Here is a 14,978-nt window from a genome sequence, read left to right as displayed (position 1 = left end):
TGGGGATGTGTCTTTTGAAGTGTGGTGATTGGACCATTGTGAGTGCCAGCTGGAGGCATCCTTTGTTTTACAATGGGGAGGCGCTGGGCGGCCAGCTGATAAGACTTGGGAGCCTGGTGTGAAAGTGACCCTTTGAACTGGGGAGAGCCTTTTCAGATAAGCAAGCCTTGGCATTTTTATCACACAAGTTGGTTTTTTTTTTTTTTTTTTATTAGAGCTCTATTCACAGACCAGGCTAGTGTCATTGCTAGAGATGTAAATAGAGGCTTTTGAAGCCCTTCTGTAATAACACAGTCCCAGGCCTGGCGCTCCTTTATTATAAGGATGCAAACTCTCTCCTCCACCCATCTCAATGAAGGTCTTTGGGGAATTTTAAAAAAAGCAACAAAAAAAAAAAACCCAGCATCCATTCAGTGGTTCCACTGATGGTTACTCATTAAAAGATTAATTATACCAAGAACAAAATGCAAATAAAACTGAACTAAAGGCTTTGGTTTTTTTTTTTTTCACCCAAGAAAATGTTATGCTTTCTGGGAGCTGGGAATGTAGCTTAGCGATGGAGGGCTTGCCTAGCATGCATAAAGCTCTGGGTTCGATTTCTCAGTACCACATAAACAGAAAAAGCTGGAAGTGGCGTTGTGGCTCAAGTGGTAGAGTGCTAGCCTTGAGCAAAAGCAGCTCAGGAACAGTGCCAGACCCCAGTCAAACCCCAAGACTGGCCAAAAAAAAAAAAAAAAGTTATGCTTTGTCTGAAGAAAATGGTGGTGATTTCCTCTGAGTTGTTTCTTAGTCAAAAAGCCCTTGGTAAAACAGGAAGTAGAAGAATAGACTAAGTAGTAACTTAAAAAAAAAAACAAACAGGTATTTTAAAGTCCTGGGATAGTCTCAGAAAAAATTTACTTCAACCAGGAGCCAATGGCTTAAGCCTGTAACCCTAGCTACTCAGGAGGCTGAGATCTAAGGATTGTAGTTTAAAGACAGCCCAGACAGAAAAATTGGTGAGACTCTTTATTTCTAGTCAAGCACCAAAAACCCAGAAGTGAAACTGTGGCTCAAATGGTAGAATGTTAGCCTTGAGTAAAAAGGCTGAGGGGTGGCATCCAGGCCCTGAGTTCAAGACCTAGAACCAACACACACACACATACACACACACACACACCCATCTTCATGATCACTTACCCTATTGTGGATAAGAAACATTAAGTCAAGAAAGAGAAGAAAAGTCTAGCAACCATTCAGTGATAGAAACTGAACCAGGATTCCAAGGCTTGTCCCTCCTACCTCCCCCCAGAATTAAGATAGAGGACCACACCTCTAAGGAGCCTTTTGGCTCCTCTTCTGTTCCTGCTCCCAGTAAGATTTGTGGTAAACCAGATTTTTTTTTCTTTTTTGTGGGTTGTGGGGCTTGAACTCTGGTCCTGGATGCTGTCCCTCAGCTCTTCAACTCAAGGCTAGCACTCTACCACTTGAGCTATAGCACCACTTCTGGCTTTTTCTGCTTATGTGGTGCTGAGGAATCCAACCCAGGGCTTCATCCATGAGGGACAAGCACTCTACCACTGAGCCACCTTCCCAGCGTAAACCAGATTCTTAGGGATGTTTCCTATGTGTATCATCAAAACAGATGCCTCTCCATATTTTTTTTATCACTATAAAGAACACAGTTTTTTTTGTTTGGAGTTGGATTTTTAGTGCTGCTCCTAGAGCTTGAACTCAGGGCATAGGTGCTGTATCAGGTTTTTTGCTCAGGCTAGCACTCTACTGCTTTGAGCCACAGCTCCACTTCCGGCCGTTTGTTAGTTAGTTGGAAGTAAGAGTCTCCTGGACTTTCCTGCCTGGGGTTGGTTTCAAACTGTGATCCTCAGATCTCAGCCTCCTGAGTAGCTAGGAGTGTGAGCCACCGGCACCCAGATTGGTTATTGTTATTGTTGTTGTTTTGCTTTGCTTTGCTTTTTTAAATTTAATGACCTTTTTGTTGTTGTTGTTTATGTGGAACTGAGGAATCAAACCCAGGGCCTCATGCACGCTAAGCAAGCACCATACCACCAAGCCACAATCCCAACCCACTAACAGCATTATTTCTTTTTTTTTTTGGGTCCGGTCGTGGGGCTTGAACTCTGGGCCTGGGCACTGTCCCTCAGCTCTTCAGCTCAAGGCTAGCACTCTACCACTTGAGCCACAGCGCCACTTCTGGCTTTTTTCTTTTTGCTTATGTGGTGCTGAGGAATCGAACCAGGGCCTCAGGCGTGCAAGGCAAGCACTCTACCACTGAGCCACAATCCCAACCCACTAACAGCATTATTTCTGAGAGCATCTTCTGTCTACAAGTTCTGTTGGTGACACTTACATTTCTCATTTAGCATATATGAGGTCTCTGTCTATGGAATTGTTGAAGTCAGACCATTAAAGGTTATCCTGAGAGTTGCAATAGGGATTTCCAGATATATCACCACTTGCCTTCACCACACACACACCCTTTTTTTTCTTTTCCAAACAGTAGCTCGTTTGTAAAAATTGGATTACATACAATGTTCAGTCTTGAATTTTAAGCCAGAAAAGTTCACAGGAATGGTACAGGACATTCTAATAGGAAAGTCTGTTGTGCTGAGATCGTTAGCATGTAATAAAGTTCACGGTGTCCTGAAGCAGTATGAGAATTCCGAGATTCCTTTACAGAAATACCAACACCAGAACCAACATTCCACCCTCCCACTCTTCCCATCCCCTCCCTCCTCAGGGTCTTGCTCTGTCTTTTCCATTTTGTATTGTGTAAACATTATAAAACGAAAGATAATTACCGTGAGTTTTTAAAAATGTTATAACAAGCTAGGCACTGGTAGCTCATGCCTGTAATCCTAGCTACTCAAGAGGTTGAGATCTGATGATCATGGTTCAGAGCCAGCCAGGTAGAAATGGGAATGTGGCCTAGTGATAGAGTGCTTGCCTAGCATTCACAAAGCCCAGGGTTCGATTCTTCAGTACCACATACACAGAAAAAGATGGAAGTGGTACTGTGGCTCAAGTGGTAGAGTGGTAGCCTTGAGCAAAAGAAGCCCAGGGACAGTGCTCAGGCTCTGAGTTCTGAGGGGGGGGGGGGAGAGAAACAAAGAAAGAGAGAGAGAGAGAGAGAGAGAAAGGGAGGGAGGGAGGGAGAGAAAGAAAGAAAGAAAGAAAGACAGAGAAAGAGAGAAAGAGAGAGAGAAAGAAAAGAAAGAAAGAAAGAAAGGAAGGAAGGAAGGAAGAAAGAAAGAAAGAGAAAGAAAGAAAGATCTCTTCTCTCCAATGAACCACCAAAAAGCCAGAAGTGGGGGTATGGCTCTAGTGGTAGAGCATTAGTCTTGAGCAGAAAGAAAACTAAGGGAGGGTATGAGGCCCTGAGTTCCAGAGTTCAAGCCCCAGTATCAGCATATAAAAAGAAAAATGTAACAATAGTCTTTCAATCATCATGTAAATGCATTTCACTGCCATTTGTTTATCTAGCTGGCTTTTTCAAAAAGCCAAAGTGACAAATTGATGGATTTACTCAAAGCAGATTAACATTATGCTTCATATCCTGATAAAAATCACACAGGAAGAGGAACAGTAACCTGCCCTCTTATGAATCCTCAGATCAGTATTTACCTTGTTCTCTGGCTAATGAGTAATACCAGCAATACTGGGCACTTGCAGCTCCTACCTGTAATCCTAGCGACTCAGGAGGCTGAGATCTGAGAACTGAGGTTCAAAGACAGCCTGGGCAGAAAAGTCCATGAGATTGTTATTTCTGATTAATCAGCAAAAAGCCAGGAGAAAAGGTATGGCTCAAGTGAAAAAACCAGGTGAGAACAAGAGGCTCTTAAGTATATATAGTTATAGTTAGCTAGTCAGATAGTCATGGAAGCCTTGTTAAGCCTTGTGCTAGTCTGTCATGTGTCTGGCCATTGTCATCTTCCCCTTCTGTGCATTAAATCAGCATAGATGCTTTGGCTCCGTAAATGTCACTCGACATCAGTTAGCCTGCCCAGCCTGCTCTGTGCAACTTGACCTTCCATGATAGGGTGACAGGGATTTGAGGTTCATTCTTCCAGAAGAATTTGTCTTTATAGTAATAGGATAATCATAGCTCTGGAAAAATTATTACATGTAATAAAAACAAATCAGAAGCCTGAACAAGGGAAAACCTACAGAGCTGGTCCAGAAGAAAGAAAAAGGATTATAACAGAGAAGAACAAGATATATAATTGCCAACAGATGGAAGCTTTTGTTAGTAGTGAGTCTGGGGTAAGTAGGGGCTGGGGACACCTACTCTGTCCTCCCTGAAGATAGGACTGTCTCAGTGAATGAGTGGATGTTTAGTTCAAAGTTAGCCAAACCAAACACCAGTGCCTCACACCTGTAATCCTAGCTACTCAGGAGGCTGAGATCTGAGGATCACAGTTCAAAGCCAGCCAGGGCAAAGAAAGTCTGTAAGACTCTGAGCTTTTGTGCTCAAAGCTAGCACTCTACTACATTGAGCCACAGCTCCACTTCTGGTTTTAGGTGGTTAATTGGAGATAAGAGTCTCATGGACTTTCTTACCCAGGCTGGCTTTCAACCTGTGATCCTCAGATCTCGGCCTCCTGAATAGCTAGGATTACAGGGGTGAGCCACCAGCACCTGGCTAAAGACTAGTTTTAAGCTTTAGCTGACATAATAAAGCAAAGTTAACTTTCACTTGAGAAAAGATATCTTAGCTAAATATACCACTTCCCTCCCCTCCCCACCTTCCCCACCCATATTAGGGTTTGAACTCAGGGCTTTGCTTTTGCTAGGCAGGTGCTCTATCACTTGAACTACTCCACTAACCTGAATTGTGTTTGTTGTCATTCTTGCTCAAGGCCGGCATGCTTTTATGTTCAAGGCTGGTGCTCTACCACTTGAGCCATACCTTCACTCCCAGCTTTTTGCCAGTTCTTAAGGACTTTTCTGCCTGGGTTGGCTTCAATCCATGATCCTCAGATCTCAGCCTCCTGGGTAGTTAGGATTACAGGTGTGAGCCACCAGTGCATGGCTTTGTAGTGTCATCACATTTTACATGGAGACTTATCTTGCTAAGAGATCAACAGAACTGATAGACCGTTTTATGTATTGTTTAACATATAGAGCTCTAAAATCCATATGTGATACTTTGTGAAGAATAGGTATCCTTCCCACTATAGAACTAGAATTGAAACTAGATTATTTCTCTCAAAAACCTCTTTTTCCCTAAGAATCCCTTTGCTACATCATGATATAACCAGACTGTCCAATGTTTTGAACCGTAGATTGCTCCATGGGGAGAGAACCACTAGCATGAATTTCTGGCAACTCAAGGAAACCTATCTTGATGCTCGGTGAGGTGTATCGGGTGTATGAGGTCCAAGTGGCTGGGCGCTGGTGGCTCACACCTGTAATCTTAGTCAAGAGGCTGAGATCTGCAGATTATGGTTTGAAGCCAGCCTGGGCAGGCAAGTCCATAAAACTTTTATTTCCTATTAGCCACCAAAAAAAAACTGGAAGTGGAGTTATGGCTCAAGTGGTAGAGCACCAGCTTTGAACATAAAAGCTAAGGGACTGCACCAAGTCTCTTGAGTTCAAGCCTCAGTACTGGCCAAAAAAATAAAAATAAAAATGTAGTAGTAAATGAGAGACTCTTATTACACAGAATGACCATAGCAGCTGAGCATATTCTGATGAGAATCAATCATTGTGCATCCATCTTTCTATTTCCTATTACTCTTGAGGCATACACACGCACACCAAAATCGACACAATTTCTTGCACAAGTTTAGTGCTTTCCTGACAGCAGATGTTGAAGTCAGTGGCCTTGAACTCTTCAATCTCTGCGTTTCAACCTCCGAATGGTTGGGATTACAACTATGCATCATTATTACATCTGGATGGCTGGCTCTTGTTTGGTCTAAGCACATGCACACTTATGTGATGTTGAAGGCCTGGAATAGACCATCTCTTGTGATGGTAGTTTGTGATGAGTGTAAGATGTGTATTGAAATCATCTGCTTGGGGGAAATTCCAAGGATTTTAGTGTGTCTTAATTCTTTACTACCTGGCACCCCAGAGAACCTTGTGTAAAATGAGGGGAAAGAAGTCTAGACATGTTTACCCCATGGGGGAGGAGCTGTGCCCCAAACTTTACTAGATAAGGAACAGGTGTGAAATGCTATGGCCAAACTCTTCTCTCTGACAGCTGAATGGAGCCATAAAATTTCTGAGTAATTTATGCACGTCTGCAGGAGTCCAGATATAGATTGTTTAAACTAGGGCTCACAATACCCTGGATTTGGTTTCACAAGGATATGCTTCAAGTTAATTTTTTTTTAATTGTGTCTCTTATCTCTGGTGTAGGTGCAGGTATTCAGATTTCCCCAGAAGTCAAAATTCACTTATGAAATTATGATCCGCAGATTTTAACATCTTTTGTTTGCTTTGAAGTAGCACCAGCGTTTAGTCATCCTCTAGATGCTTCCAGTTATAATTTTAAATATTACAAGATGGTGAACACCGGGGTTATGAAACCTTTAAGACAGCTTTAATTTCAGTGTAACTGCTAAGTGTGCATACTCTTCATCTAAGCTAGATTTTTTTTTCTTTCCTCCAAAATAACAAATGAAAAAGCAGAGCAACATGTGGTTTGTTGCATTCACTAGCCTGTTTTGCATTAGGATGGTTTGGAAATCTAAAACCTCCTTATAGAAGACCCTTACGGGGAAAGAAGGAGAGAAAAGAGGCAGCTGAGAGTCGGTTCTTTTTCTCCGTCTGCGCTAAAAATGCATTCCAGTATGAAATGTGGGTCCTTGGTAAGTTGGAAATAGAAAGGAACAGAGAAACAATTGTGTTTTATTTTAAATCATACTTTGTATGGACTGCAGTGAAGTAGACCTTGTATTTTCCCTTTAAAAACTATCTAAAATATAAATCTGGGCACCAGTGGCTTACACCATTAATCGAGCTAACTCAGGAAGCTGAGATCTGAGGGCAGAGGTTCAAAGCCAGCTCAGGCAGCAAAATCAGTGAGACTCTTATTTCCAATTAGCTAGCAAAAAGCTGGAAGTGGAGCTGTGGCTCAACTTATACAGCACACACCTTAAGCTAAAAAGCTAAATGACAGAACCCACGCCCTGAGTTCAAGTCCCAGTACTGGCACCAAAATATATAAAAATTTGTAAAATGATTGGTAATGGAATTGTTCTCTGTTAGTAGCAAAGTAGTCAGTGATCATTTTTTATCTATTTTTATTTTTAATTTTAAACGTTTTCGTTGTTATCAAGGTGATATTCAGAGGTAGTCAGATTTTAAAGTGCATCTGGAATTGATGTGATGTAAAAAATATTTGGTCTTCAAAAGGAAGTAGATTGTTTTGATAAGCCAGTGTGAGGCAACTCTCAATATTTGGGCTCATCTTCAATAAATCTTTGACCACCAGTGCTACTTAAACACATTCATTCTGTTGCTTTTTTTCTTCTTTTTTTTTTTTTCATTGTTGCAACTGACCTGGAGGAGTTTAGTTAAAAAAAAAAAAAAAGTATTCTGGTCCTCTGAGTTGAGCTGTAATCAATTTTGCCTGACAAGTTTATTAATGGCTGTATTACTTCAGTGTCTCTTTTGCCTTGAGGATGTCATGTGAGCTGCATTCAGTAGGAAGGGTTACACACAGCTATAAACGGAGCCAGGCCTGGGTCTGCCCCTGGCATGCATCATCTGCCCTTGAGATGGAAGAGATAGGCTTGGGCTGCTGCAACCTCAAGTGATATCTCTTTCATTTGAGTAAGAGCTTAGTACGGACTGATACTGCTCATGACTAATGGACCACAGAGCAACTATTTGTATCATGATCTCAAAAAAGAAAAGCTACTTTTATTGTATGTGGACAATAAAATCACTCTGTATGGGTAGACGTGGAAATGGTACCATGAAGCTCAATGCTGGTGGCTCAGACCTATAATTCTAGCTACTCAGAAGGCTGAGATCTGGAGAGGAGATGATAACTTGAAGGTAGCTTGGAAAGATCCACAAGACTCTTAACTTCAAACTAACAAGCAAAAAGTTGGGCTGGAGATGTGGTACAAGTGGCAGAGCACCAGCTGTGAACAAGAAAACCTAGCAAGGGCTTGTGGCTTTGAGTTCAATCCCCAGTACTGGCACAGGAAAAGAAAAAGAAAAACACCAAAACTCTGCAGGATTTAGCACAAGGCCCTACTATACAAGTATATTACATCCATGTATACTACAGATTCATGTAGACCGCTTGTGTTCTTACTCAATATATTATCAAAGATAATGTAGTGATTTGATATTGCACATCAAAGTGAGTCACAACTCTAAACATACTTAACTTCTTGTTCTGTTCAGGTTCAACCACTGTCTCTGAGCCCCTGGATATTCCCTATAAAGAAATTGTTAGGACAAGTACACAACGTTTGCTATAACAGAAAGGACCTCTTCTTTGAAAGATGTTGGCATTCTGGGCACCAGTGGCTCAGGCCTATCATCATAGCTACTTAGGAGGCTGAAATCAAAGGGGCACAATTCAAAGTCAGATTTGAAGACCATGTACCTCACTCCACTTGCCCACTTAGCTCTGCCATGTTGATTTTACCAGAGGGAGTGAGGCAGACAGTTCTGTGTAGGTGATCTTCCAACTTAGAAAAAAACCTGTGTATTGGTTTTACACTGAAGGACCCTGTTTCTTTTGCCCTGGAGGATGTAAATACTATATTTTAAAGTTGATCAGCAACAGAAAGATAAGAGTTTGGAGTGCAGAAATGTACATCTTAGCCAGTCATGGTGGTTCATGTTTGTAATCCTAGCTATTCAGGAGGCTGAGCAATCTGAGGACTGTGGTTGAAGCCAGGCTGGCCAGAAAAGTCTAGGACTTTGATCTCCAATGAACCAGCAAAAAAAAAAAAAAAAATCCAGAAGTAGAGGTGTGGCTCAAGTGGTAGACTGTTAGCCTTGAGGGAAATAGCTAAGGGAGCAATACCAGGTCCTGAGTTCAAGCCTCAGTATTAGCACAGAGAGATTAAAAAAATAAAAAAAAGGAAGGAAGGAAAGGAGAGAAGGAGGGAGGGAGGTAAAGAAAGAAGAAAGGAAGGGAGGAAGGAGGGAGGAAAAGAAGGAACATTCTTCAGGTTACCTTCAGTTTCTTTCCTGGACAGTAAAGGATATTTGCAATCCCAAATTCGAGTCCCATCAGGAGCTAATCTGTTTGCTCTCTTTCAAGTAAACCATGGGAATGCTGACTCATGGAGGAATGTCGGAGCCCCACATGCCTCCACCTCCCCCATCTCTGCACTGAGCAGCCACAAATCCAGTTCATTTGCCCCTAGAAAAGACTCAGATACACTGTCTTGTCCTTTCTGCCCTTCACTGTTGGGGCAGCTTCCAAGTTCTTCCCATCTGGTTTCCTGGCGCTGTTCTCTCTGCCCTTCCTCTGATTAGGACACACTGTTGTTAAGATGCTCTTCTTGCGCAAGCTTCTGTTGGCTGTCTACCCTTGAATAACTTAGCATCCTCATGATGGCTTAAGCAGCCAATCACAGCCTGGACCCTCAGCCAATCACAGCCTGAAGTGTTTCTTTCTGGACATAATCTCCATTGGTCCTCTCTTTGGGTTCTCAAACTGTGTGTGTGTGTGTGTGTGTGTGTGTGTGTGTGTGTGTGTGTGTGTGTGTGTGTGTGTGTGTGTGTGTGTGTGTGTGTGTGTGTACCTCAGAGTGTGTGTGTGTGTGTGTACCTCAGATTGAACTCAGGGCCTGCCCACGCTACTATTTTAGCTCCATCTCTACTTCTGGCTTTTTGATGGTTAATTCGAGATAAGAGTCTCAAGGAATTTCCTATCTAGGCTAGGTTTGAACCTCAGTTCTCAGATCTCAGCCTCACGAGTAACTAGGATTATAGATGTTGAGCCACCAGTGCCCGGCTGGCCCTCAAATTTTTATTGGTCGCCTCTAACCTAACCCTTGCTCCTTACCCAAACCCATGCCAGAGCTTACTGCTGATCAACTAGCTATAGTTCCTAAAGATGCAGCCTCACTATCTCTTTTTTTTTGGGGGGGGGGATCTGGTTGTGGGGCCTGAACTCTGGGCCTGGGCACTGTCCCTCAGCTCTTCAGCTCAAGGCTAGCGCTCTACCACTTGAGCCACAGCACCACTTCCGGCTTTTTTTCTTTTTGCTGATGTGGTGCTGAGGAATCGAACCCAGGGCCTCATGCATGCAAGGCAAGCACTCTACCACTGAGCCACCTTCCCAACCCCACTATCTTTTTTATTCCTATAAATATCAGTTAAAATGATAGTTTCGTATGAGTATGTACTTGGTTATTTATGTTCTCTAAATTAGTTTGCTTTGCCCATACTGCTTTATAAATCCTCAAGTTATAACAATGGAATGATAAAAATATGTTGAAGTTTTCAATGTAATATATTGTCACTACCATGCTATGGTACAGCTCTTTCAATACTTATTAGAAGATTGATTCTTAACATATTGTATTAAATATGAGCCACCAATATCTAGCTCTAATACTTACTTTAGTTGAAAAATGGATTGTGTCTCCACCTCCAAAGTTCTAAACATGGAGGTAATCCAAATTCTGGAATTTTTTTTTGAGATGGAAAAACAACAGGAATAAAACACTAACAGTTTAGGGAAATAATTTCTCTAGCCTCACACCAAGGGTACTCAACCTGGGAACTTTGAAAGCAGGATTTACCCCACTTACAAAGGAGATAAAGGTGAAAGGGAGCAGGGGTAGGCGATCAATAGCTGTGAATAAATCTAACAGGGATGATGTGCAGAAAATGTTAAAGAACCAGTGCTCTCTAATTGCACTGCCTTAACTGTAATCAAAGGGTAAAGGAAATTGGAGACGGCAAAACTGTAACCTATTATAGACTATAATGCCTAGGAACTCTAGGAAGAGCTTCATGTCTGCCTTGGGGCACTTCCCTGGGGGTGGGACACACTCAGCTAATGGTAACTGCACTATGATGTACTACAGAAACGTTTCATTGACTAGAAAGTAAAACATGTGGCAGAAACTTCCAGTGGCAACAAACATTCCATAACCTGGCACTGATAGCTCATACCTATAATCCTAGCTACTCAGGAGATTGAGAGCTGAGGATCATGGTTCAAAGCCAGCCTACAGGAAAGCCTGACTCTTTATTTCCAAATAACTACCAAAAAGCCAGAAGTGGAGCTGTTACTCAAGTGGTAGAGTACTAGCCTTAAATGAAAACTCAAGGACAGCATCTAGGCCCTGAGTTCAAGCCCTAAGCCCAGCACAAACAAACACACACACACACACACACACACACACACACACACACACACACACACACACACACACACACACACACACCATTCAAAGGCGCTCCATTGTGATATTAGCAACACGCATATAAAGGTACTCTGATCAAATTCACCATATGTGTGTTCATTTATGTATTCATTTATTTTTGTGCTAGCACTGGGGCTTCAACTTGAGGCCTTTTCTGCTCGCTCTCATGGCTGGCCTCTACCACCTGAGCCACACCTCCACTTCTGCCTTTTCTTTGGTTAATTGGAAATAAGTTTCTTGGATGTGTCTGTCCAGGCTGGCTTAGCACCCCAACCTCAAACCTCAGCCTCCTGACTAGCTAGGATTATAGGCATCTGACTATAGGCTATTGTTGGATTTATCTAGATATAAGGTCTCAAGCAATGATTAATTCTACATGTACATGATTTGGGGGTTCTTTCAGTTCCCAGTCTGCACACGGTCAGAGCAACTAACCACTAGTCTCCATGACACCCTCCTTGAAGACTAAAGCTGCCACCCTGTCTCCCTTTACCAAGGGCTCCTCAGATGTGGTGAAATGCTACTGTGAATCCTAGAGTTTGTGTGTGTGTGTGTGTGTGTGTGTGTGTGTGTGTGTGTGTGTGTGTGTGTGTGTGTGTCTTGGAGCTTGAACTCAGGACCTGGACACTGTCCCTGAGATTTTCTGCTCAAGGCTGGTGTTTTGCCACTTGAGTCACAGCTCCACTACTGGTTTGGGGGAGTGGTTAATGGACAATTTCACAGTTTCCTGCCTGGGTTGGCTTCAAATTGTGATCCTCAGATCTCAGCCCCTTGAGTAGCTAGGATTACAGGAGGGAAAACCAGCACCTGGCTCTATTGTAATCTTGTTCTGTTAGACAATGACTCCGTACAAAGCAGAGTTACTTGGATAATTAACCATACACCTGAGGGCTTGCCTACACAGTTGTCTGCTCTGTGTCAAGCAGGATGCTAGCTGGGAGAATAGACCAGTAAATTCCCCCAAGTTTCCAGCATCCAGAGAAGACCTCCCTCCCCAAAAAAAACCCTATAAATAAGTATAATGCCAAACAATGCTAAGTACTGTAAAGACTAATAACTGCAAATGGATGCGCTGTGTGTGTGTGTGTGTGTGTGTGTGTGTGTGTGTGTGTGTGTGTGTGTGTGTGATTTGCGATCAAGGGATTGGAGAAAGTTTCTCAGGGGAGGTGACAGTAGGGCTGAACCCAGGAAATTAAGGAAATTAAGCCCTGAGAATTTCTAGGTTTCCTTTCTCAGCCCCCCAAAAAGTGTGATGAGCAATGCATATTCCACCTGGCCAAGACAAAAGGATGCTGGTGGGGAACCTTTGCTTCCGATTCTGCTTAAATTCACCTTGTCAATAGCCAGGCTTTGCAGGCTAGACTAGAGTCTCTTTCATTCAGATGGAAAGTTAGTTAGGAAGCTTTTAACTGTCTCCAAACTGCTTTGGCAGTTTTTTAAAAAACAAAACCCACTTAACAATAGATAAAAAAGCTGCCAGTCAGGGTTAGTTTTTATAGTATTTACAGGGAGCTGACTGAGGGGAGCTGGGATGTTGTCAGGAGAATTTTGTGGCCTCAATTGATTTCAGGCTCTCTTCTTTAATCATTTTTAAAAATGGTATTTATTTATGAAGTCTACTATTTATGTCAGTCGTGGGGCTTGAACTCAGGGAGGCCTAGTTCCTGACCCCAAGCTCTTTTTACTCAAGGCTAGTGCTCTACCACTTTGAGCCACTGTGCCACTTCTGGGTTTTGAGTGGTTAATTGAAGATAAGTGTCTCATGGGGACTTTTTCAGCCTGGGCTGGCTTTGAGTCACAATCCTCAGATCTCAGTCTCCTGAGTAGCTAGGATTATAGACATGAGCCACTGGAGCCCAGTAATCTTTTTTTTTTTAAATTGTGCTGTTACTGGGGCTTGAACTCATGACCTGGGCACTCGCCAAGCACTCTACCACTTGAGCCACATCTTGATTTAGGGCTTTTGGTTGGCTAATTGCAGATAAGAGTCTCATGGACTTTACTGCTTCAGCTGGCTTCAAACCACCACCCTCAGTTTTTAGCCTGCTAAGTGGCTAGGTTTACAAGCCTGGGCCTTCCTCCCTTCCCCCGACACCATGTTGGGGCTTGAACTCAGGGCCTGGTCAGTGTTATTGTGCTTTTTTGCTCAAGATTAGTGCTCTACCACTTGAAATACAGCTCATCTTCCAAATTGTTCATTGTTAATTCATAGACTTTCTGCCTGAGCTGGCTTCAAACCGTGATCCTCACATCTCAACCTGCTGAATAGTTAAGATTACAGGCCTGAACCACCAACACCCAGACTCTTGAAAAAACTCTTGAACACAAAAAAAGTAGGAAAAAGAAAATCTAGCCTAGGTATACCCCTAGTTAATTTCACAGATCCACAGGAGAATGTAGTAACCTTTGAAGTTTCCCCACAAATCCCCATATCCTACAAACCAGAGGAGATCTGGTGTATAACTTTGGAAAATCTTCTGGAAACTGGAATCATTTAATTGATAGATTATTTGCATTACAAATCGTGTTGTCTAGTCAATATTCCCAAACTAGTCTTTAACAGCAGAGCTCCAGCAGCCTTTTGGTATCTGTCACTTTAACTAAAAAAAAAAAAAAAAAAAAAAGAATTAGCTGCCTTACTTGTAAAGGCAGAGATAACAGAATTTGGCCTCAGTTATTTACTTGACTGATCTATTTATGGCACATTGTGTATTTTTAAACCACAGTTACAATAGGCTATTGTTCAGTGGTAGACTTACTGTAGACATATATATGTACACACACACACACACAAAACACAAATCACTTCCAAGGAATCCTGAAGGTACAGAATTTTTTTTTTTCCTGGAGCATTTGAGGTTGCTTGCTTTTATTTACTGCCATGTTATAGATAAATGAAGCTCTTACATGGTTTGGCTTTCCACACGTTTTCTCTTGACATCCTACCTGGTGATAAGAGCGTGTGTGTGTGTGTGTGTGTGTGTGTGTGTGTGTGTGTGTGTGTGTGTGTGTGTGTGTGTGTGTGTGTGTGTGTGTGTGTGTGTGTGTGTGTGTGTGTGTGTGTGTGTGTGTGTGTGTGTGTGTGTGTGAAGGCTAACACTATTTCTTGAGACACAGCTCCATTTCTGGCTTTTTTTTTTTTTTTTGGAGTAGTTTATTGAAGTTAAGAATCTTACGAACTTTACTACCTGGCTGTCTTGAAACTGCGATCCGAAAATCTCAGCCTCAAATCTCAGCTAGGATTACAGACATGAGCCACTGGCTTTGTGCTATAGATTCTTAAATATCTACCTTTTGGGGGGGCTGGATTTGAGGTCTTGTTTTTGCTTGTGATCCTCAGGAAGGGCTCCTATGATAATAGCTCAGAAACAAGATTAACCTTAACCTATAGGGCACATTTCCTTGTATTTGCATAATGATATGCACACTAATTGCAAACAACCATGACAACTAGTTAACTCAGCACCTCAGGTGACCTGACTCCTTTTCTTTGGCTTGTTATTTACTGAGGGGGAAATAAATAAATATAGATAGGTAGGCATATATACATACATACATACATACATATTGCCCTGCTCTAAAGCAGCAGGTATCACTTTTAAGTGCAGGGAGAATTGG

The 14,978-nt window shown here is 42.3% G+C and overlaps 1 protein-coding gene across 1 annotated transcript in view; it reads left to right on the top strand.

Annotated features, from left to right (window-relative positions):
- The window catches only part of Prickle1 (prickle planar cell polarity protein 1), a 91,972-nt gene that overhangs the window by 52,835 nt on the left and 24,159 nt on the right, over positions 1-14,978 (top strand). The gene's annotated exons all lie outside the window — the stretch shown is intronic.

Source organism: Dipodomys merriami, unplaced genomic scaffold, assembly GCF_024711535.1.
Source record: "Dipodomys merriami isolate MVZ:Mamm:240054 unplaced genomic scaffold, mDipMer1.0.p SCAF_10, whole genome shotgun sequence".
Classification (NCBI taxonomy): domain Eukaryota; kingdom Metazoa; phylum Chordata; class Mammalia; order Rodentia; family Heteromyidae; genus Dipodomys; species Dipodomys merriami.
This window is presented reverse-complemented; position numbering and strand designations above follow the sequence as displayed.